Raw genomic sequence first — 26244 nt, 5'->3', positions numbered from 1 at the left:
AGTTTAATGAAAAGAAGGACTGGGGAGACATGATAGCAGTGTTCCAATATCTCAGGGTTGTCCACAAAGAAGAGGTAGTCAAGTCAGTTTCCAAAGCACCTGAGGGTAGGAGAAGAAGCAATGGGTGAAAATTAATCAAGGAGAGAAGCAACTTAGAACTAAGGAGAAATTTCCTGACAACTTAGAACAATTAATCAGTGGAACAACTTGCCTCCAGAAGTTGTGAATGTTCCAACGCTATAAGTTTTTAAGAAGATGTTGGATAACCATTTGTCTGATGTGGTGTAAGGTTTCCTGACTAAGAAGAGGGTAGGACTAGAAGACTTCCGAGGTCCCTTCCTACTCTTGTTATTCTATTCTAAATAATATATTTCTAGCCAATATTAGATGCTGATATTCATCTAATGTAATGCAAGTGGGTTTCTGCTTAACAGGATGACTTCACCCAGTTTTCCTCCTAGCCTCCATGTATGCCCTTGATACTGTTTCACAGTGTCCCATAAAACTCCAAAGCTGATTTGAAAGCGAACAAGATGCAAAGGTGTGGAAACAGATAGTTCTCTAGTATTTCTGCCCTGGCAGGAAATGAACAACATCAAACACAACGCAATGTTATAATGATATGACACTTTTGTACGAGAATATAAACAAAAATATGTATAGCAAAGATAATGCCAGGTTATACATTTATGCATGTTCTCATAATCATGACTATCAACAATAATTAAAGAGTTATGTTACTTTTCAAATTGAATATATTATTTCAAAAATGAATCTTTATTTGCAAGAGGCCAGTATGTAAGATGCTATGAAACGGACAGATATAATAGGGGATCATAATCTTTTTGAAGTAGTGATAAAAATAGGTTTCTATGAAAATAAATGTTCAGAATTGCAGAGAGTTGGGTAGCATATGAATTTAATAAATTATTATTATCTGTTCACAACAATGAGAAATAACAGCTGCCAGTATTTAGCTGGCTTTTATATCAATCAAGTTCTTCCCAAGAATGTAGGATGTGTAAAGTCATATTATTATTATAGTTCATCACACAGACAGCTAGATAGTCAGACTGGATTTGGCATTTTTATCCATTTATTGAGTCCCTCCCAGAGACATGGAATAGGCAGAAGTATTATTATTATTATTATTATTATTATTATTATTATTATTATTATTATTATTATTATTATTATTATTATTATTATTATTATTATTATTAATAATAATAATAATAATAATAATAATAATAATAATAATAATAATAATAATAATAATAATATTAATAATAATATTAATATTAATGATTAAAGAGTTTTACAGCTCTACTTCAGTCTTGTGCATTCCTTTCTATTTAAAGACCTGCCTTCTGTTACATAAACCTACCCAACTTTTGAATTTGTCTGAAATAAAACTCAGAACTTTTGCCTTTGTCTATACTTTTCTATAGTTCTATATTTCTTAGCCATACAAAGAACAACATTTACCCTTGAGCCCTTGAAATAGAGAGTGTAACATCATAGATACAGAAAAATACAACTTATCTTTCATGTTTTGATGTGGAGTAATTCCATAGAATGCTTATCCAGTGACATTGCTGTTCATAAAGGAGACCAATTAATCTTTGATTCACTTAATCAAATATCAAAAAATGTCAAAGCAATTATACTAAATATAAAATATATGGCATTTAGGGATTTTTGTGTGATTGAACTTCATCCTTTCAAATTCTATTTTTTTAATTATTTCATTTACAAGCTCTCAGCCCTACTCACATAATAATTAGCACCAAAACAAAAACTACAATGAGAGTCTATGTCTACAAAACTTTACTTCACATTATATGCTGGACCATGACCACATGACTTTCTCTTTTTCTGATGTAGTACAGCAGTTGTACAGATAACCACTCAAGAAGTCCAGGAATTAACTCATTCAAATATCCCCACACACATTGACGGGGGGGGGGGGGATTTATTGATTGTTTATTTTTTTAATATCATGGCACAGGACCTAGTTACTTGCGGGAGCGCATCCTGCCCCATACATCCCTACGACCAATTCGCTCTCACAGAGAGGGACTCCTCCGGGTGCCGTCCACTAGGCAGTGCCAGAGGGCGGCGCCCAGGAGCAGGGCCTTCTCTGGGATGGGCCCAGCCCTCTGGAATGACCTCCCCCCCCAACATTAGGATTACTACCGATCTCCGCTCCTTCCGTAAAAAACTCAAGACCCACCTGTTCCAACTAGCCGGCCTGGCTCAACTATAGCTCTATTCCTAATCCTGCTGGCAATTTTAAACTTTAAATTTTAAATTTTAGGGTATTTTAATGCTTTTTAACCTTATTATTATTGTTGTTTTATGTATTGTAACAATTGTTGTTGTGACTTTATACCTCCTCTGTGTAATGTCTAACGTGTAACATGTGATGTATTTATTGTACGCCGCCCCGAGTCCCTTCGTGGAGAGGGAGCGGCTAACAAGTCCAATAAATAAAAAATAATAATAAATAAAGATTATCAAAGTTATTAGAGAGAATAGATGCACTGACTAATTATAACATGAACTGCATACCTTGCCTCTTTCTCCCACCTCATACTTTATCAGAAGTTGTGGTACGATTAAGAAGGAAAGTTTACAATTCTGAATAGTGGAGGACATATTTGCCCCAAACCAGACTCTAGGTAAACCTCATTAAAAAATAAAGGTTCCCCTCGCTCACATGTGCTAGTTGTTCCTGAATCTAGGAGGTGGTGCTCATCTCCATTTCAAAGTCGAAGAGCCAGCGCTATCCGAAGACATCTCCGTGATCATGATTAAACGCCAAAGGCGCTGTTCTGACCTAGGCTTCCTGATACAGTAAAAAGCACATACTTAGTCCCAAAAACCCTCTTTTTATTTCAAAGGCTCATCCACATGGTCATTCACAGCCTGTAATGAGTCACAAATTAGTTGGTAAAGAATCCAACAGTATTCTGTCAACGTTTTTCAGGATAATGCTGCTAAGCACCCACCTTTATCATCCTTGAAATGCTGCCAAAGACCTAATTGGCAATTAGCTTGCAAGCCTCACAGAGCAAAGAGTCAAAACGGAGCTCCAGAATGTAAACTGACCAGCATGAACAAAGTTCATGTCCATTTGCTCCTCCTTTATGTCCTATTGGAGGGGCCAATCACCTCCAAGCCTTACTTCAGAGCTGTCCCTTCTGTCTTAACTGTTCTTGCCTTCTGGAAGCTCTCCGCATGCGTTCACTGGAAACAGACTCCCCCTGTGTCTCTACCTCACTAATGTCTATCTCTCAAGGCTCCGGAGGCAGCACATAACTCCCAGACGGCCCTGGACACCTTTCTGCCTCCAACACAGAGGCCTCATCCTAGCCTTCCCCAGACTCCAGGACTGGCCCATGTACCTCCCCAACCTCTTCACTGGCTGACCTTGCTGCCAGCTCCGCAAGCCACGAGCAGACCACAACAGGCACACAGAGCGCCGTTACCTTCCCACCAAAGTGGTCCCTATTTTTCTACATGCATTTTTATATGCTTTCGAACTGCTAGGTTGGCAGAAGCTGGGACAAGTAATGGGAGCTTACTCTGTTATGCGGTGCTAGGGATTTGAACTGCCAACCTTTCTGATCGACAAGGTCAGTTTCTTAGCCACTGAGTCACTGTGTCCAATTGTGGCACCAAAATTCTTAGAAATTTTGAAAATATTGGGTGGAAAGAAATGACATCCCAAGATTCTTAGTAGAAATTATGTCTTTTCAGTGTAAGAAAGAAAGCGGAAACCAGCAGTTACCAGAATAGAATGACTTATATGTAAACATAGAAAAATCATTCAGCTTTATATTCACCAAGCATCATATCAAGTATCCAAATAGTAAGATAAGTACCTGGGAAAGATAAAAGGAAGAAGTCACAGCTTACTCTTGAGTTCCAGTCAAGGAGGCCTGACACAAAATGTGAATCAGGCCATAACGTATTTAAGATTAAAAGTATTCAATATATTTTTTTATTTTCTCCCCCTCCCCCTCTTTATTTCCAACAGCTACCTTCTTCAAAACAAAACAAAAAAAATTGCAATTAAAAATATTATACACATTGTTTTAGAATGTGTCCTAGAACAGGGGTCTCCAATCTTGGCAACTTTAATACCTGTGGACTTCAACTTCCAGCAAGCTGGCTGAGTAATTCCACAGGTCTTAAAGTTGCCAAGGTTGGAGACCCTTGTCCTAGAAAATCACTGATGGAACGCACCCACAATCTTATCCTTCTTCAAGTTAGGATGTGTAATTCCCAAGCAGATGTCTTTATACAGAATTGAAGAGATCTGCAGATTTCAAAAATGGGAAAACCCTAGAAGCCAGGTATTGGCAGATGCCGATGAAGTTTGACTACATAGTGCTGTTTGACTAATATCATCTGGCAACTATCATATTCTCAGCTGTTTCCTACAGATAGGAGACATCATGTGGTTCTATTTAAGGGAGCCTTATAAATCATATAAACACTTTGATTCCGTGGGTTACAATAAAAACACACTCATCACTATTCAAGACTCACAACTTAAAGAGTTTATAACAAGGAAAATAAAAGCTTGTTCTATAGCCTTCCTGACAGGCATGAATACAAATTGCAGCAGCCTTGACTTAGATTACACATTTTTTGTTGATACCCTTAAAATAGGAGAAGGGGTGCTGAAATACACATTTATATGACTACATATGGGTTCCTTTCTTTTCCTATCATCACCTGCTCTCTTTATATCCCTTTCCCCCACTTTATTGTGCCCTTTTAACCCCTTTGTTCCCTCCCCAGTTCAGTTACCCCTCTAACCTTCATCCCTCAACCACATTGATTATTCTCCTCATTATCATCCTGATCATCATCCTGAATATCATAAATGTGACCAAGATCTTTCTCTTTCTCCTGGAAGAGGGGAAGGAAATGTTTTTCTGCATGATGGAACCCTTCGCATTTGTGTGACAAAAAATAGTTGACACAGTCAGATGGGGATCAATTAATTTTGTAAACAAGGTACCTAATTTCACAGGCATTAAGTGGCAATTAGTCATTTAATTCAATTAATATAAATATACTTATTTGATGTTATATTTGCTATGAAGCCTCTTTGTTAAAAAAAAAGGAGGAGGAAAAACATATAGGATTCAGCTGGAGTTGGCATTCTTAACTGACATGCTGGGGAATCTGGCACTGGATATGTCTTTTTTTTAATTTATCTTTTAATTTATTTTTTTCTTTTTCCTTTAACTTAACTTAACTTAACTTAACTTTATTGGATTTCTAGACTGCCCCTCTCTCAAAAGAGACTCAGGGCGGTGTACAGTCATATTAAAATAGTTGAACAGTAAATATACATGTTATAAGAATACAATAAATAAATTAAACATAGGGCTGGAGGAGGTAGTAGAAGTTCCCTGTACAATTTAGTTAAGTTAGATTAAAAAATTTTTAAATTTTTTTTAAAAAAAGTTAAAAACATTAACCTTAAAAGCTATCCCAAATAAAATATCTGCCAGGAGGTAAGAGTAGAACTATAAGTGGGCCAGGCCGGCTAGTCGGAACAGGTGAGTCTTAAGTTTTTGTCGGAAGGAGCGGAAGTCGGTAGTAGTTCTAATATCACTTTAGAAGTGATTTATATTTAAATGAAAGGAACATAATTCTATATTGTTTTCTTTTCATATAAACACCCTAAACTTTCTTTGTCTCATTGTACAATGAGCACTGAAATATAAAACTTGGTTTTCCGTCTTTAAAAATATCATTTACATTTATCTGAGAAATAAAATTGATTTCCTTTTGCACATTGTGTTCCAATCCTTCCTTGCCTGGCATTTTGTTGATATTTTTCAATAAAATATGATCCACCTTGAAGCAAAATGGTGACACATGTTATTTTCTCTTACTTCCATTTCCATCTTAAGTAGCTGCTGTAAATGTTCCTCATTTAGCATGCATCAATATTGAGTAATTAAGTTTTCAGTTCTGAACATTCAAACAGTTGTAAAGGAAAAACAAAGAGATTTAACTAATGGTAAACATATTAGCATGAATGTGCAATTTTCTAGACATGTGAATACTGTTTCAGTAAACTATAGTTGTAGTTTGAGGAAAATATCATGCACAACCAAAGAAGAAATAACAAAACACTAGCCTGTTGTACTTCTTTTCTTTCATTTACAGATTATGAAATCTTTTTTAAAAAATGAAATTAAGACCCACATCCCAAGATAAGGCATAAAAGAAAAGGTCTCCAAGGCAAAGTGAACCCTACTTCTCAGAAGTTATCAGGACATTTTAGAAGCAAACCAGAGAACCTTAGAAAATAACAAATGTTTTGCACAATATTTTGCTCACACTTCACTGGGTATAGAAAATGCTAGGACTGTGGAAAAAAAGGGGAGAGAAGTGTGAAGTGATAGACAGATCATTTAATCACAAGGAGTTATTCACCAAGAATGTTTTAATCTTGGAGGAAGGATAGTATAGTAAAACTTTTATTGTCATTGTACATCATGTATACAATGAAATTGGTTTTTACCTCACTGGTGCAATCCATGACAAACAATACAAACAGCATAAACAGTATAAAGAATAATCCCTATGCAAATAATTAGGGGGAAAAAAGAAAAAAAACCTATCCATATGCTGTTTCCGTGTGTGCATGGAGTGATTGTAGTTGTGTTTAAGAGTCTTGAAGAAGTTCACACAATTCTTGAAGAAATGGGTACAGAATCTTACACAGCACTTTAATCAGCTTAGTTCTGTTCATTGCTCTGTCTGATAACAAACTAAATGTTAGCAGAGCATTAGTGTCGTTCTTTCTTTAACTTTTCAATAGGTTTCATTCCTACAAAATGGACAACCATCTTACTTTGCCCAAATGCTAAAAAAGTACTTTCCTTTAAAAACAAAAGCAGATTTAAAGGATATTAAAGATATGTTTATTTTTTATAGGTTTTGTATAGCTTAGAATATAACTAAGTGGCTCAGCACAGCACTAAAACATTTTTTTAAAATGCCATATAAAAAAAACCCTGGCACTTCAGCCATCCTTCTTGTATGCCTCCAACACAACCATCTCAAGATGCTAAGAGAAGATCCAATTCTTGACAGCCTTATGAAAGGCTAAAATCATGAGAGTCTTCCAGATCCACAGGACAGGAGCTGCTATGGAAAAGGGACACTTCCTAGATCTTACAAAATGGCAACGTTTAAAGAAAGGTATTTGAAGCAAGATAACTCAACCCAACCTGGTGGAGATATCCCCAGGGAGAAGCAGACCTGCAAATAACTTGACCCCCCCCCCCCCAACTAGAATTCCAGGCAGAAAGAAACTGGGAGTTTCAGCTCATGAAACAGATGTATAATATGGCAAAACTGAGAAGTACCCTAGAGTTTGTAGAGCCAGCTCCAATAAACTCCTGGATATGGAGGAATAATTCAACCCCATCAGTAAGATGGAGTAGTTTTGGGGTTGCACCTTATTGAGCAGAGTTGGCATGCAATTTAAGGCTCCTTCTGTACTCATGGTTCCTGCTTGAGGAATATTTGGCAACTGTGGTGAGAAGAGCTTTGGTAAAGATTCATCTTGTGTACCAATTCAGCCCAATTTCTGAACAAGGAGGCCCTGCTAAAAGACATGAGCATATATAGACCTGAGTTTAAAGAAGGTGTATTATAGCTACCATGCTTCCAGTGATTGAATGAATCAGTTCAGTTTTAACATAAAATTATAAATCTACAGAAAAAGCAACGACTGAGTGTTCAAATGTGACTCAGCTTCCACATTCTGATTTTCTCTAAGTGCCTGTCAGTTAACAATAGAATTAAAACAGAGACAAATATTATTTTTAAAACAGAAGCTGTTCCTTGCTTTGTTAGTAAATACCATCTCTCCCTGAAAATAAGACAGGTTCTTATTTTCTTTTGATCCCTGAAATAAGTGCTTGGCCTTATTTTGGGGGAGGTTTTATTATTTTTGAGGTACAGAAGGTAGCGAGCATAGTCACTTCATGGCTGCTGCTATGCTGCAATATTTTTGGGGAGGGATTATTATAGCGCATGCACTCAAAAGCCCAATTGGGCTTATTATCCGGGAAAATCTTATTTTCAGGAAAACAGGGTACAAATTTACATTGTAGATATCATAAGCAGTTATAATTTAAGTTATGACTCCTCTTGTGGTTAGCTATATATCCTATAGAAAGAAACTGTTCTTTGTAGTTATTCCTAGGCTATTGACTGAAGGATAGATTGTGATGTTACTGTGAACAAGGATGGGCTTTTGATTTGAACAATAATAACCAATTGAAACTGCTGATTTAAAGCAGAATAAAATAACTGCAATCTACTAAGCAAGGCAAAAGAGAAACTTGAAGTGGATTCCCAGGCAACTAAAGTTAATGAACAGTAATAAAGGTTAAAGAAGATTAAGAATTACAGACACACATTTTGGTGAGAGAGAAGTTTCCTGAGGATGGCTTCCAGCATCAGTCTGTAAACTCAGAAGACTAAACCTCTGGTCCCTGACCCAGACTGGATTTTGCAACATTATCCTGGGACACATATATTTGCCTTCATTCGTTAAAGAAAAGTTACACTAGAGAATGGAAAAACCTCTCCCTCACCAACTTTTCCATAGCAAATCATGAAATTATATTGACAAGTACATCCCAGTTTTGTTTTCTTTCATAGTAATTACAGATTGCTTAACCATGATCTAGCAGCATATAGAAAAATGCATAATCTGAATCTGACTTTATTTTTTTTGAAAAACTTTTTTATTTATTTTTAATTTTCAAAACAAACATAAAAATCCTCCTTCTTTACATACTGTAGAAAGTGTATCAGTTGGTTACAAAAGGTTTTTGTGCATCTCTTCTACCGTCAAGTATAATTCATATTAACTCTAGTATCTTAACTCAAATGTTTATACATATTACCATCATCATACCCTCACGTTTATTTGACTATAATTGTTTAAACGTCCTTCATTATAAAATATAGCAAAATTTAGTACATAACCACATACTGGCATTTCATTTACTTATTTATAAAATCCTCCATTAACATTAAATCCTTATATCCTATTCTAGCTAAAGAACCATAATATTTAATAACAAAGTTTTCTAATCCTCCTTTCCAAATCACTGTTTATAATTTACATCCAGTTCCCTTATGTTATACCCATGCATATATATAGATTATTATCATTATCCTTTCTTTATTTGGCTATATCCTATATCATAACATTTTCCCCCTAATGATCAAAACTTAACTGTGTCTAATTTAGTTCTTATTTTTTATTGTTATTATTATTATTGACCTTTATATATAATCCAAAAGGATTTCTAGTCTTCCCCTTCAAGGGGATCATTCAATGTTCATATCCAATTATTGCTTTTCATAACACTACACATTGTATACAGTATTATCATTATTAATTTTTTTTTATTTAACTATACCTATTATCACTAAATTTCACTAGGTTTAGCTAGTAATTTTAAATTATAGTATTCCATCTATCAAACTGTATCTTTCCAATAACAAAACAATCTTATGTCCTCTGCCATTTGTGGTATCAATCTTCTGAGCTTCTTCTTGATCAGCTTTGTATGGACTACTCCTAGCAACTCCTTGCTTGTAAGATCTCTCATATAATCCTGATGCCCTCTTTCTGTTTCTTTATTCCACTTATCTTTAATTGTCAGCAGTGTTATCCATATTTTTGCTGATAAAGTTTCATAGTCCATAAATTCTTTACCTCCTTCTTCTTCTTCTTCTTCTTCTTCTTCTTCTTCTTCTTCTTCTTCTTCTTCTTCTTCTTCTTCTTCTTCTTCTTCTTCTACTACTACTACTACTACTACTACTACTACTACTACTATATCTTGCCCTTTGAAATAGATTTCCTCTCCATTTATTTCCTCTTTCAATATTCCATTCTTTGCATTTTCAAAAACAAACCAATTGCCATAAATATCAGCAAGTTTAATCTCTTTATATTCATTTTCCACTTCAATTCTTTGGATTTTAATCCCCTCATTTTGCATTTGGTGAACATCATCAAATTTTTCATCAAATTTTTCTGTTAGCTGTTCCAAATATTCCAGTTTTTGTTCAATTCTCTCATTTATATTTGTTAGTTTTAGTAATTCTGAAAATATTGTCTGCAAGCTTACAATCTCTATATTTTCTTGACATTCTGCCATCTTAAACAAAAGTGCTCTTGCTTGGAAGATTTTTTAAAGTTAAAACATGGATTCACAAAAGCCTTTTTTTCCCCTCTTCTCTGGTTGAAAACACACTTCAAAGGGACATTTGGCTTACCCCTATCGCTCTATAATGAGCCATAAAAACAAACCATGAAGAAATGGAAAAGTTCCGCTTGAATACACAAAGCTCCAATCAACAAAACCTCCCAGCACAACAGCGATGAAAGAGGAAAGCTTTAGTCTATAAATCGCAGAGAGTCACAGAAAAAAAAATAGAAAAAGAAGACTTGATCCGTCCATTTTAAAAAGCTTGTAAAAATTCCATCCATGAAAATAGTATATAAAGAAATGGGATAACCACTGTCCAGAACCGTTACAGATTTAATTTTGCCACTTGATTTTTCTATTCTTCTATTTAAATCATTTTTTAAGTTTTTATAGGCAGTCTCTCTTTTAAAACAATAAAGATTCCACACCAGCTGGAAACACTTTCACTTTCCATTCCTTCCATTTTGAGGCAACCCTGACTTCATCAGCCTTGGCTGGATTTTTTGTCACCGGCTTGAAGAAATTTCTTTTGCTTCTTTTGGGGATTTTGCAATATCCCTGAGATCAGCAAGATGTATTCTTCCTCTTCATTGTCTCTTCGGGACAGTTTAGATCCGTTTGGACCCCTCCCCCCCCCCCAGTGGCAAAAGTGTTGACTGCGATCCCGGAGCATTGAGATCGCATGTCGCGCCGTCGCAACTTCGGCCCCGCTTCTCCTGAATCTAAGTTTATAATGTTTCCAAACTTGGTTGCAAAGCCAGTTTTAGCATAGCAAGTCATCTAAAGCAGCTTATTCAATAACTAACTATTGCATGAGAAAAGGAATCCCCTTTGAAATAGAGTTATTCTAATGCTAAAACATCAGCAATTCTATTTTAGTCACTCTGCCATCATGGAATTGGACATTTCACATATAACAACAAAGCTGAATTGATTTCAAAGTGTCAGTGTTCCATCACCCCACCCCACCCCGAGGAAATTAAATTGATCCTGGAAATAATTTCTTAAGTGAGCATTCAAAAAGATTATATTCTAGAGAAGACTAAGTCAATTAGATGCAAATTTAGAATTTTTTTCATTGAATTGATTCAAATTTCAAATTTGTATGGAATTGACAAAATTTAGAATTGTCTAGTTTACACCTCCATATCAATTCTTACCAAATAGAAATATCAAGGGGAAAAACATCTCATCCTATGCTTTTAATAAGACATTCCTGTTTTCTTATTTTCATTTTACAACAGGAGTGAAGAACATAATAGAAGCACTTATTTAAATGCTTTGACCATAAGTACAGAAGTGAATGTTGGTTTGATTTTATAGACAGAAAATTGCTAACAGATCACTTTGTACACAATACTGTTCAGGAATGAAAAATAAAACAAAAGAAATAATAATAACCTCAGACTTGCCTTTCAATACGTACCCAATCATTCTGTAGGTATGCACTTGGAAAGATCCTATCACAGAGGATAGTTAGAAATAAAAAAAAAACTGTATATGATCTAAAACATGATATATAAAGGTTTAAAAAAAGCATCTGGGAAGCCAATGACAAATATTGATAAGCAATATTATTTCTTTTATTCATGCATTAATATTACTGATGAAATTCCATTCACCATTGTCTAACATATCTCTGACAAAAAGAATGTGTATGTTATTTACAAGTCCAATTACCATTATAATAACTATTGTTACAAAAAGAGTATAAAAGTCCATATTGTCTCACTATGGAACCTTTTTTTTTTTTTTTACTATTACTCAGTAGTCTGAAGCTAATGATATTTGGTTGTCAGTTACAACTCAGGTCAAGCTTGCATTTGATTGATTACCATGGAAGTTAAGTAAATGTAAAAGAGAAAGATTTGTCTAAGACAGTCAGGTGTCCAATGACAGCATTCTCCACGCATAGTAGCTTCTGAAGGAAACTGATATTTTAAAAAAATGTTTTTACTATCCATTTTCCTTTATAATATATCACATTTTCAATTTTACAATGACATTCCATCTCTTTCTGTCTCTTTCCTTCTCCTTTCCTCCCTTCTATTCTCCCCTCCACTTTCCTCTCCTTCCCTGTCCCCTTCTTTTCTCCCTTTCCTACTTTCCTCTCCTTCCCTCTCCTTCCTTTTCCTCTTCTCCACTTCCCTCTTCTTCTCTTTCTCCTACTCCTCCCCTCCCCTCCACTTCCCTCTCCCCTTTCCCCTCTCTGCTTCCCTCTTCTTCCGTCTCCTTCCTTCTCTTCTACCCTCGGCCTTTCTCCCCTCTTCTCCTCTCCTCCACTCCATTCCACTTCCCTCTCTCCCGTCATTTCTCCCTTTCTCTTTCCTGAAGGAAACTGATATTGAGCACTGGAAAAATCTTAGACTTGATGCATCTTTTCATAGTCTGTTGTGGCACTGCAGAATAGCCGTCATTTGTTTCTTCATTTATCTCAGGGCCTCACTTACAATCTTTCCCCATAGAGACATTAGAGGACTCTCTATGCGAGAGACAGGCAGGTAGATGGTGAAATCCTGAGTCTACTTTTCACCAGTTATCCCATCCAGAAAAATTTGTAAAGGCAGAACAAGTGAAAAATGTAGAACAAATAAGTTTGTAAGGCAGGACAAATGGGGAAGACATCTGGATCAAACCGAGTTTTGTTTCCAGCTTGAAAAAGTTGAAATGCACTGCTATTTCCTAATACATAAGGGGTGATTAAATATGGGAAGACATGTTATATACTAAGAGTTGCTATAGACATTTGGAGGCCAAAGCAATGTATTACATTTTTTAGTGGTAGAGGCACTTACTTCTATTTTGTTTTTCTGCTTAAGAGAACAAGGATATTAATATAAGAAGAACTTCAACTTAATTTTGGAATCTTAAACAGTGCTGAGAGGTTCAACATTTTTACTAGAATACATATGATCCAGGACAGCTTTATTACTAAGATACATTATTTTACTTTGGGTTCTCTTAAAAACAGACTTCTATGATATATTTTAGATTTTATGGTTGTGATTGCATTTACATTTGATGCTGACAATTATTTTTGCTGTAAATGCATTGACCTGAGTCTATTTAGAAAGCCTAACTTGGAAACCCAGTAGCTGAATGGTGATATGGTGTTGGGACAGTTTAATGTATATCCTGGAGGTGTGTTAGCCATAGTTGCCAACATCTATCACTGCATTAATTACCAATTATGAAATGTAACAAGCTATCTTGGTATACAGGTCTAGAAAGCAGCTATCATTCCCACCCCCCACCCCTTCCCCCTTACTCCACCTCCGTTGTGGCATGCTAACTTTTTCTAAAAGATTCAGGTGCAGTGCACATTTATATTCATTCATGTGTAAGTATGGGCCAGCAGCTTTTTTTATAAAAGAAAATCTCAGAGAAGCAAGATAAAGCAGACAAGAAGGGTATTTGTGTGGAATGACTGATTAATTTGTTCCATGGTATCTCCAGAATAAGACTTTTTCCTTTTTTAAAAATCTGTCCTAGAGGTGACATTGGGTAACCTTTCAAAGATCTGAGGCAATGTATTATTTTAATCACAACTTCCATTCTGTAATTCTGATATATGCCTACAGCTTAATGCATAATTTTGTTCTCCAATAGTTTTGGACCATATTCATCTAATAAAAAAAAGTTTTCTTCCATCTATAGAAAAGATAATTTTAACCCCATGGTGGAATAATACATTCCTACATCTATATTAACTATGACATCATCAAGAGATATCTGAGGATTCCTAAAGGGAGATATCATTGAGTTACCACTTAACTTTTCAGATGGGAAAATCAGGGAGGCAGCAGCATTGAATCAGCAGTTAAAGTGATGAATACTGTTTAAGGAGACCAAGGATCAAATCTACATTTGTCCATGGAAGATCACTGGGTCACTTTGATCAAGATATTATCCCTAAGCCCTACTTCATAGGGTTCCTACTGCATTGAAAAGATTAGCAAGGATATAATGTAGACTGCCTTGGAAATGTGGGTTATAAATCAAATTAAATCAAAGAGCTGCTGATTCTCTTCTACCGAGGAATTATTGAGTCTGTCATCTGCACCTCTATAACTGTCTTGTTTGGCTCTGCAGCCAAACAAGACAGACACAGACTTCAACAGATAATTAGAACTGCTGAAAAAACAATTGCTACCAACCTGCCTTGCATTGAGGACCTGTATACTGTAAGAGTCAAAAAGAGGGCTGTGAACATATCTACAGACCCCTCATATCCTGGACATAAATTGTTTCAACTTCTACCAATTTTCCCCAATGCCATCACTCTGCTAAACAACTAATCCCCACAACACTGTCAAATTAGCTACTAAGACTGTATTACTATTATTCTTCTCTTCCCTCCTAGTACCTATCTCTTTACTAGTTCCTATCTCTTTCCACTTATGACTATAACCATGTTGCTTGTATCTTTAAATTTTAAACTGTTTTATTTGTTTCCTAGTATAATTTGATTGCTTATTAGTAATCTATGATCATCATTAAGTGTTGTATCTTATGATTCTTGATGAATGTATTCTATTTAATTTTTCTTTATGTACACTGAGAGTATATGCACCAAAGACAAATTCCTTGTGTGTCCAATCACACTTGACCAATAAAGAATTCTATTCTATTCTATTCTATTCTATTCTATTCTAATTGAAGAAATGTTGAATAAGCAATAACATCCTTAATCACTCATAGCAATTGAATTCAACCTCATGTTCAAATGGTATTTTATTGTAAAACACTTGATGGCTTTTTTTAAAATGAGAGGATATGGTGTAAAAACACAGTATATTAAATGTAATAAAACATCCTTTTAATGAAGATGAAACAAACAATGGCTTTGAAGGGAGAAGATTTAAAGTGAGTTTAAACCTAAAGGGGTAATATCACCCTCTTTCAAAATGCATCTATCCCTCATCTAATATCAAAATCTTTCCAGAACCCACCTGTTTAGATTTTAGAAAGAATTACCAGCCTCAACTCCAGAGAAAAGGACAAAGAGAGATATTATGTTAGACAGAAAGGGAGAGGAGTAAGAGGAAGAAGAGATGCTAGTTTGAGAGAGAGTAGATTATCTCTCTTTACTTCATTCAGCATAGTCCCACCAGATTATCTTTGGTGACACATGGTCTTCAATAGGTTGTGTACTTTAGGATCAGAACTTCATTATTTTGCAAGTAGAGAAGACGACATTTTCTTGAGGATATCTTTCTTTAAAGATCTTGTGAAAAAAAATCTGTATTTAGAACTGTAATACTGAAATAGTTAAATGGGAAAAATATAATTCTTTTTGTATGCGGTATTCAGAAATATAAAAAGCCTGTTTAAATGATTAAAAATAAACAAAAAGTATTTCCTACTGTTTGCAGATTATTTACTTTCATATAAAATTATATTTAGATTTGAATTTCATTTGATATACTTTTTTATGCTTCTAGAATTTAAAACCACACTTGTAATTTCACTAAATTTACAGTGGCACTGCTTTCTGTAGCAATGTATTCCATTCATTAAATATTTCTTTTTTTTCCCCAAGATCATACTTACCAGTCTTGTTCAATTTTGTTTAATGTATTTTGGCCTTCTCTAAAGGAACACTGTAACAAGGAGGCTTCGATTTGTTTTTTATCTCAGCACGTTGCATAAAGACGAGAGATAGAGTGGGGGGAGGGAGGGAGAGGGACAGGTAGAAGTAGTTACTTACATTTAGTAAAATCTGGTTAGAACTGTGAATTGATTGTGTTGGTCACTTGCATCTAACTAAATTAATCGTCCAAAGTCTAATCTTAATTTAATTTATATATGGCACCTAAGTTAGCAGAAGACTGATGATCAGTCCTCACATCATACCATATTCCTGTGGCCTACCGGGTGCGCTTCAAGGTGTTAGTCACCATCTTCAAAGCGCTCCATGGCACAGGGCCTAGTTATCTGCGGGATCGTGTCCTGCCCCATACATCCCTGCGACCCATTCGCTCACACAGAGAGGGACTCCTCCGGGTGCCGTCCTCTAGAGAGTGTCAGAGGGCGGTGCCCAGGAGTAGGGCCTTCTCTGTGGTGGGCCCTACCCTTTGGAATGACCTCCCCCCAAACATTAGGACAACAACCGACCTCCGCTCCTTCCGTATGAAACTGAAGACCTACCAGTTTCGGCTAGCCGGCCTGGCATAACTCTATAGCTTCTCCACCCCTTGGTCATTTTTTAACTGTTAATTTTAGTTTTTAAATTTTTAATGTTATTGGGGTTTTAATTTTTTCTAAGCACTGTAATTTATTTATTTATTTTTACCTCCTCTATATGATACTGTTTTGATTGTTGCTTTTGTACGTCGCCCCGAGTCCCTGTGGAGAGAGGGGGCGACTAACAAGTTCAAATAAATAATAATAAAATAATAATAATAATATGCATGCTCACATGAACAAAGTTTGAGCATTCAGCAACTGTCATCTATTTTTGACAGTTTCAGTGTTATTAACACCACTGCGGTTGCCCAACCAGCTTCAGACATGCAAAGTCAATGGTGGAAGCTACATTTGCTTAACAGTCATGTGATTCATTTACCAGCTACAGTGATTTCCTTAATAATTATGGCAAAAATGTTGCAAAATCAGGCATGACTTACTTCCATTGCTTAGCAATGGAAATTATTAAACCCAATTGTGATTATAAGTCTAGGAGTATTCTACAACCACTAGTTACAGTTCTTGTGTTGATTTTCATTATATATGTCAGAAATACCCAAATGTTCTCAATTCATAGATTCCATAAAATTTTAATATTTCTTGTGAGTTTATTACGGTATCCTCAGGCACTATAGTGCACAATTCTGTGCTCTAAATTCTGTGCTACTTAAGATAATCCTTACATCAATGTTGTGATACTTTCTTAATAATACCAGCCTTACTAGGCTGTTGTGCAGTTACTAGATTTGACTTATCGTGTGAGTGTGACTTCATACTTTAACTGTTTGAAATGAAGGAAAATTAAAATATTTATACAAAATAAACCAGCTGTTCAGATCATGAAGCCATCTATTACAGATGATACTCCAGAAATCAGTAGGTGCCTCTAGGCTAGGCTGCAGAGCCAAAATTGCAAAATTTAATACAAAGGTTAGAGTTCAGGATTCTGATATTCTTCACATCTCCATATCTTAACCTTGTCCTTAAAATGAATTTGCTTATACTAATTTTGTATATACTGTATATACTTGAATGTGTGTGTGTGCATGCACATTCACGCACACACACAATATGAATTGGAATCTCAGTCAGAAGCTTGATGGCATTAAAATTCCCTCATGTTATCTCTAATGCAAAATCTGAAAATTTTGAATCAAAACCAGCATTAAGTGGCATGCTGGCATGCTTACGTGCAAATTTAAACAATTTAGAAAACCACCTTTTCCCCTTTTATTGTTTTTTTTTAAATTTAAATGTACAATTTCCACATACCCTTGGCTAATACCAATGCTGTCAAAATTAAATGGCCATTATAGATAAGAAAGGTTCTCAAATGTCAGCTCTTATGAAATTATTAGGCTTTTGCAAAGTCACATGTGCAACAGACTGGGACATTAATTTTATTTAGAAAACATTGCTTAATACTGAATTAATAGAAAGAAAAGAATCTGTTTTCAGAAAAAAAAACCATATAAATAAATTCCCTAGGGCTCTATTTTTTACTATTAAGCATTTCCTTCTACTAAAAGATTCATATTTCATGGCACAATTAACAATTAGCAACAGTTTTATAAGCAAAATTGAGGCATTTTAGCATAAGAAAGTAAACGTTGTGATGGGAACAAGTTGCTGAATTTCACAAATGCTTATCCCAGAACTTAATCCACCATGAGCCATATTTGAGCAGCAGTAGTGATGATGATAATAATAAAGATTATGATTTATTTCTTTTATTCCGATATACTGTGGCATTCCTGTGGAAGACTTTCTCTCAATTGGTGTAATCTCTGAATTGGACATCCAGTTATGAGTCCACTGCCATATCCCCATAAAAGTTTTACTTATAATTATGTAGAGTGTGTATATATGTTGCTTCTTCTTCTGCTATTTTCTCATCATACGCTAAATAAATAAAACATCTCAATTTGTGCACTGTCCCACTTCTGCAGTCATGTACTTTCTCTCTTGTTTCTGTGGCAAGCGACATAGCAAAGAATTCCAGAACATCCAGTATTTCAGTGGCTCGGAAAAGGGGTAGCGATAGCAATTTCATTTTGGCTTATAAACCACCCCATAGCACATTACAGCACTCTCTGGGTTGTTTACAATGTAAGCATTATTTGCATATTATCTCCAACAATCTGGGTTCTCGTGTTACCAACCACAGAAAGATGGAAGGCTGAGTCAACCTTGAGCCCGGTCAGGATCAAACTCCAGGCTGTGGGCAGAGTTTGCCTGCAATACTGCACTTTAACCAGTGTGCCATCAGGGCAGTGGTGGAATACAACCGGTACGCCCCTGTACGGGCATACTGGTGCCTGCTGGGAGCACCAGATACTGTTCCGGTACCGTGCTCCAGACAGCCCACCCGCCCGCCCGTTACTTGTATTTAAGCTGTTCGGGGCTTCCGCGCCTGTGTGATGCTCCGCCAAACAGCTGGAGCGTTGTAGAGCATTGCAGGTGGTAAGTATGCATGCGCGCATGCTACGGCCATTCATGTGGTAGACGCCTGGCCCCGTATCTGTTGCAATGGGATCTGGAACGCACCACTGCATCAGGGCTTATAAGTAACGGGATCATAATGAATATAGGGATTGACAAGTTGTTAAACAGACATAATTGCCCTTTTCCCTTTCCAGTTTAATCCAGAAATGCATAAGGAAATATCTATTCTCCAAAGTCAGATGATGTCCACGCATTTAACACAAGAACTAATATATCCAGAGTGATTTCTGGTGAACCTACTCTTGAGATCAATTTTGTCAGTCAGATACACATAAGCTTTTGAGGCATAAGGCAGATGAGAAGACGGGCAAAGGGGTTGCATTTTAGCATCTTGGCATATGCCTGCTGCACAGCTGCGGATATTATTAGTCACTGCTTTCATCAGCACATGAAAAGGAGAGAAATCCAGTGTTTTTCTGTTTCCTGTTTGAGTTAATTTCTTCTGACAACTGCTGATTTTGGTTTGTGATGTGCTCCTCCATATGTCTGGCTGTACTGGTCAATTAAATGCAGGAGATTAGGAGAAGTAGCAGTGCTCAGACTGATTATGGAAGGAAGCCCCGGCAGCCTGTGGAACATGTAAAATAGCCAAGCATGCTTAGCATTAATACTTGGCTAGGCAGAACATTTCAGCAGTGACTGTTCCTGGGCAAGTTATAAGAGATGCTCGTTGCCATTCCTTGAGAGACCAGGTGCAACTCACCATCTGTTAATATTCGTGGTCTGGCAAAGAATAGGAATTCTGTGACTAATAATGACAATAATATTACATTATATATTTAGAAAGCAAAGTGAATGAAAGATGATACTGAACAATATAAAGAGAACCTAAAAAGATTATGCAACCAAGAAAATGAAATCCTATTTACCGTATAGGTAATTATAATTACAGTTGGGGCTATAAACCAATTGTCAAGTGAAGGGATCACTAAGTAAAACTAAGCAACTGATCTTATGATCTTAATTCAGCTTTCCTTTCCTTTGCAGACCCATGGACATCCTAAATGCAAGGATTGATCATAAAGTTGCTTTTTTCATCATGAACATAACTGAGACTAGTCATTAAACAAGGCATTACTATGCAATGACTTTCTGTAATGTAACTTAGTAGATACATGTATTTATGAATGAGTGGATGGATTGATGGACAGAATTAATGCAACTTGTAGAATAGTAAGAACTGGATGCTAAATGTATACCACCACTGCATCATGACACCTGAATAAGACATGAATGGATGTTAAAATGTTAAATTGTAAATTTATGAAATGTATTGATGGCATTTCTGGCAAGATAACAACTGGAATGTTCCTTTATGACTTTTTACAACAAGATATTGAACAGCACTTGGAATTCAAAGGAGATCAGGGGGAAAAATGTTATTAAGAGCTTAGAAAGGATAAGAAAATGAAAATAATCAAATGTATGTGGCTTGGCAGACTGACAATAAGAAGGGTACATTTTTCATTTGCAAGTATGGTTTTTAATAGAATAAATGCATAAAGAGAATTGAAACAAAATTGAGAAGGGTGGGAGAGAGGGAGGGAGGGAAGAAGGAAGAAAGGAAAAAAAAGGAAGAAAGGATTTTTTTTTTAGATCCAAGATATCTTCCCTGATATTAAAGTGTCATTTTGATGAGTCATGTGCGGATTGTCTGTTTCCTTACCCCCAAATTCAAAATCTATTTTTCACATTTCTACATCATAGCTTTTCCTGAAGGCTGCAAAAATAATCAAAAACGTTGCTATAAAAAGAGTTGTGAGAGAGGTGGATTGTGAATACTGGAAAGAAATCCACTGAAAACATGCCAAATTTTCCCATTCATATAAGGCCAGTACACTATTGCATTATAAAGCTTCTATGTTTTGTGAAGGTGGTATGATAGTTTACCAGCAATTTTGCAGCCAGGTGCTTTTCTCAATAGCGGTGATCAGGCTTGCACATTGCTACAGTGACTAGATTCATGAAGGAGGAAGGAGTGAAGGAAGATTAGTTACAAGCAATGCATGAATGAAGTGACAAGCTCCTGGAACAAGTTGACAGAGCTTCTTCCAGGGGAGAAAAAAAAGCCATTATGGCTGTATGTGTAACATAACTTAAGCTTAGAACCAGAAGGTGGAAGACAAGAATTCCCTCAAATGAAAAAAAATGGGCCACTTTATAACAGCTTCAAGACCCACAATGGGAGCTTTCTGGAAAGTATGTGAAATAATAGTGTGTTCACAAATGGCTTTGTTGCAGTTTCCTATAACCGTGAAGAGAAATAAATCAACTCAGTTCCCAAAAGAAAAATGATGCCATATGAACAATGGGTTTGGCACAAATCTGGAGGAAGAACCAAGCATTCGCCTGCAAGTGACTTCTCTTCAGGTATAAGCATATAATTAGATAGGTCCATAATAAGCTAATCAATTTCAGAAATTGCTCATTAACTATTTTTAAACTATTAAGAGTCCTTCAGAATGGCAGGTTTGTAAATTATGAGGGAGACTACCTTTAATCTTTCAAAAGCTTAAGAATGTAAAGAATCTGAAGTGAAGAGCAAAGATATGCAGGAAAAGGAAAGATATGCAGGCCTGCAAGTTGCTTATGGCAATAAAAATACTGACAGATTCATGAAGAATGGAACTGCTCTGATCTGGATGTAGGAATTGACTGGCAGTTTGCTATGTACAAACTAAACTAGAAATTATCCCTAGTAATTTTTGAACAGTGAGAACTAAGGATTTGAAAATTAATGTATCATAGACCAAAGTAGTTGTGTTTGACAGGGAAAAAATTGAGTGAATGATTACCAGTTATATATAAAGGATGAAAACTGCTGCATGCAGAAATGTCTGTCTGGCTTGACGGAATGTTTATGAAAGCTGGAAAAATCAATGTGAAATTTTAAGTTGTGCAAATGCTGGCAGAAAGGTAGTAGAAATTAGTAACAAGAGTTGGTTGAAAAATAACAAAAATGGCTCCATATAGGCGAGCAGGCGGGTGGGCCCTCCGGAGCACCATACTGGAACGGTACCCGGTGCTCCGGGCAGGCTCCGGTACACCTGTACCGGGTGTACCACCTGCAACCCACCACTGTAAGGAGCATACCTTTAGCTAATGGCAATGTTTTAGAGAAGAAATCTGGAATCTGGAAAGAAATCATTTCTTTCTCTTATGCATATATTCAGGGAGTATCTATTGCACTCATGGTCCAGAAAGTCAGTTGATGAAGCAGCTCATGCTGCTTCAATCATTCTAGAAAAATCAAATAGATGTGTGTGACTTGCATAGGGAATTTCCTCTTCTACATTCTGATATCACCAAAACTGAAATCTTATTATTTTAGCACCAGATAGGGAGGCTTAAGCAATTTTGATATGAACTGACCTAATTTGCACTTCCACTAAAAATAAGAAGATAAGAACTTTGTTATCTTCCGGACTTTTTCCATTCTCTGAATTATTCAGGTTTCAGCAATCTCTCTCTCCCTCTCCCCCCTTTCTTTCACACACACACACACACACACACACACACACACACACACACACACACACACCTTGAAGAGACAGAGGGGCTATAATGTATACTATTTTAGGATGAATAAACTGTAATGGTTTTTTTTTAAATGTTTATAATGTGAAAATATATTCGAGACTGCATTATCAATTATATGTTGGCACCATTCTAAAACATTTTTTTTCTCCCTGGCATTTTTACAAATAGTTTTGATTTTAATTGCACTTGCCATATTGGCATAATGGATTATATTGGACTGATTAAATATAATTACTGAACTGATTTAAAATATAATACTCAATGAATTCAAATTTTCAGGCATTTAAAAACAGGAGAATGGCAGTGTTCAAACGGGCGTGTTATTGCTTGACTTTGAAGAGGAGATGGTGGGAAGTTTGTAAGTCTCATTAGCAATTCTCATGATAACCTGGAGGATTTCCTGGGTGTTATTTGTTTTCACCTGGCTGCTGGATTTTAATGGCAGAACTGCATTAGAGACATGCATTTTAAAAGACGCTTGAAAGTAGTGAGCCAGCCAAGATCCTGAACAAACAATTGAATTCTCAGACTGATATTTCTACACAAATATTTATTTTATTTTATTAGATTTCTAGACCGCCCCCTCTCCCCGAAGGGACTCTATGTGTGACCTCTATATGTTCTCATTTCCCAACAGCTGTATTTCCCTTATTATTAGTCAAAGGCTAAGCATGGATGATGATAAGGAAAACAAAATGAACACCTTTTTGGATCCTGTCAGGAATATTGGAACCCAGATTTCGCCTTAGTTTTTTTTCGGCGCTCTGGACAATGAAGCATTTCAGAAGATGTCTAGGAGACAAACTGTATAATACCTACCTTGAGGCGAATTGGGTTTTACACAGTTGTGCTTCCTACCTGATTGATTGATTGATTGATTGATTATACTTGTATGGCCACCCTTCTTAAAATCAATACTCTGGACAACTCCCAAACTTAATATGAAAGTAATAACACAAAGAAAATTAAAAGTTACAAAACAGCAAAAACAGCCAAACCTGGTACCATACTTAAACTGCCTTGATACAACTCAAAATGCAGGTAGTCTTTGAAATGATGGAGTCTGTTCATTTCAGTCGCATGTTGCAACAGTCATTAAATGAAGCATCTCAACTAATGACACCCATCCCTGCTCTCCCCAATGAATCATTAAACAAGTGTCCACATTGTGAAGTGGAGCATGGGGTACCTCAAGGGTGAGGGAGGCCTTGGCTCACCCCACCCTGCCAAATGGCCTGTGCTCTGCTTCCTGCCCTTTGGGTCCCCCCCCCCCAGGCCTTTCTCACTCTCAATGGATCTGCCCAAGCTTTAGACCTGATTCCCACTGCACCAGGCCAAATAGCCTCCTCCTCACTTACCTTTTGAAGTGCTCCAAAGCTATCTAGAGGGCTGAAATAGACATTTTTGTTGTGTGGCTGGAAACAGCTGCCAGGCTTCCAGAAGCCAAATTGCATTTTTGGTATCGCTTCTCCTTCCAGAATCACACCATGTGATCACACAATAAAATAATCCACTTCACTGCTTTATCAGGGATTGCAGAGTGCTGCAGATGCTTTCAGTAACATTCAGGAGCTCCTGCAGCACTGTGCAATCCTTGTTAAGGCAGCAAAATGAAGCAGGCTGTCTGATATTTGCCATTTTGTCTCTGCCCACAGGCAGAAAGGACAAAATGGCTCAGATTAACAGAGTTGGAAGGGACCTTAAAGGTCATCTAGTCCAACCCCTTGCCCAAGCAGGATTCCATACATCTGCCTATACCTAGGATCGAACTCACAATCTCCTGATTGTGAGGCAGTTGTGTTCGGGTTGTTGCCATGTGGCCCAGAAACATATGGTCTACTCTCCTTCCCCAACATGAAGCCAGGATTAGGCTGCAGTATCCCTGTAGAGTGGATGAATGGCTGCAGGGGCGGGCAGCCAACATAACAGTGGCATAATTGTCATATGCAATTTGGGGACATCTTTTGTAACTTTAAACATTTGTTAAGTGACCTCTTGTATCTCGAGGAACAACTGTATTCTTTTCCAGTTCACCTATCCCAATGCTAGGGACAGGAGAGCATTTTTCTTTTTTTCTTCGTTCCTCCCTTCCTCCCAATATCCTCTATTGTTTAATCCTCAATCCTGTTGTAACAGGATTAATGTACTATGTGATGGAATGATGTCCCTGGAATTAAGGGAGCAGTACACCCTCCCCGGATCCAGAGAATATTATCAAGTATTATCCAATTACAAATACACTGTTGCATCAATTTGATCACGATGACTATCACACTGAATGGTCCAATTTGTTTCATTCCACAGGGAAGGACTTTAAGATATGTGTGTACAGATACTTGTGTCAAGTATCTACCTTATCATCCAAGACTTTCCTTGCCTAATTTATTTTTATTTTATTTCATTATGTCAAAACAATTGAATTATTTAAAAGAGATACAAATATGTTAAATCCTACCACAATTTCCTTTTCTGAGCAACATTAGCTTTCCTATGGAGCTATGAAGACTAATCTCCTCGTTTCCTTGCAGGTTTATTTATTGGCTTTAGATTGCCTTTTCCAATGTAATGATTGGCTCCAGAATAGGAATGTAGGTAAAATAAATGTGACAGATAATTATACACTTATAACAAGCTCAGAGATTAGGCAGTTTTTGCTTGTCTGATTTTATACCATGTTCTTTAGATGATATATGTACTTGGGAGAGTCACACTTGATAAATTACTAAGTATGGCTCTTAGCCCTTCTTGCAGTTGGGGGACCCATTGTGTATTATTAGCCTTTTGATATGGGATTGTATAAAATAAATTATAAGATATAATTCCATAAATGTTTAATGTAAACTTTAAACAAGGGGATAAAATGCTTGTACCTCTAACTTGAATGAAGCAAACCTCTTTGTCTATGGAGATTATGTTGTTAATGGAAGTGCAATTAAATCTGTCAATAATGGTGCATGTAAGGACCAGTTGACTTAGACAAGTCCATTTTATTTTTATTTTTTCATCTACCTGCTCACCTTGGTTTTCTGCTTTACAGGATTTTAAAGTAATTCTTTTTTAGGACCTTTAATTGATTTTATTTACACATTTTCCAGGGTCAAGGAAAAAAAATAGCAAAGCCACAAAGCTCAAAGACCTATTCACTCCCAATACACATCTCAAATAATTTAGTTTCTTTGACATTTAATTCTATTTTTTTCCAGGCTCTTTCATTCTGCTACCCTTGGAATACCACACTTTTGACATGCAGCTCATCTGGTCTCATTTTTTTTCTCTTTCCCTTCATTGCTTTAATGGTTAGCATACATGGCTTTAGTTTGAAATTAATCAACGATTACTTTCTTTTACTTATTTTTCCTTCTTGAAACAAAGTCTTTCCCTGGCAGTACAAAACTTTCTCGTGACAAATGGAGGTCACCAACCATGCATTTTCTTTGCTTCTCTTTCAATATTTGTCAACTGAGCCTATTAGGAGATGTATGACAAAATTCATTAAATACCTTCATATCAGCTTCAGACTGGAATCAAGATAAGTAAGATAAGACCCCCAACTCTCCATGAAAGCTCATAAGGAACCTTTCTAAATCAGCTCATTTTGCTTCCTATCACATTTGATTTGCACAAGTGTAAGTTTGTATTTAGCTTTAAAGATCTGAACAGATATTTGTATTATTTTTCAAAGGTTATACATTCTTTTTTTAGCTCTCTTCTTTTTCAAATCACAAAATTT

The sequence above is a fragment of the Natrix helvetica genome (assembly GCF_964273705.1).
Source record: "Natrix helvetica genome assembly, chromosome: 4".
Lineage (NCBI taxonomy): Eukaryota > Metazoa > Chordata > Lepidosauria > Squamata > Natricidae > Natrix > Natrix helvetica.
This window is presented reverse-complemented; position numbering follows the sequence as displayed.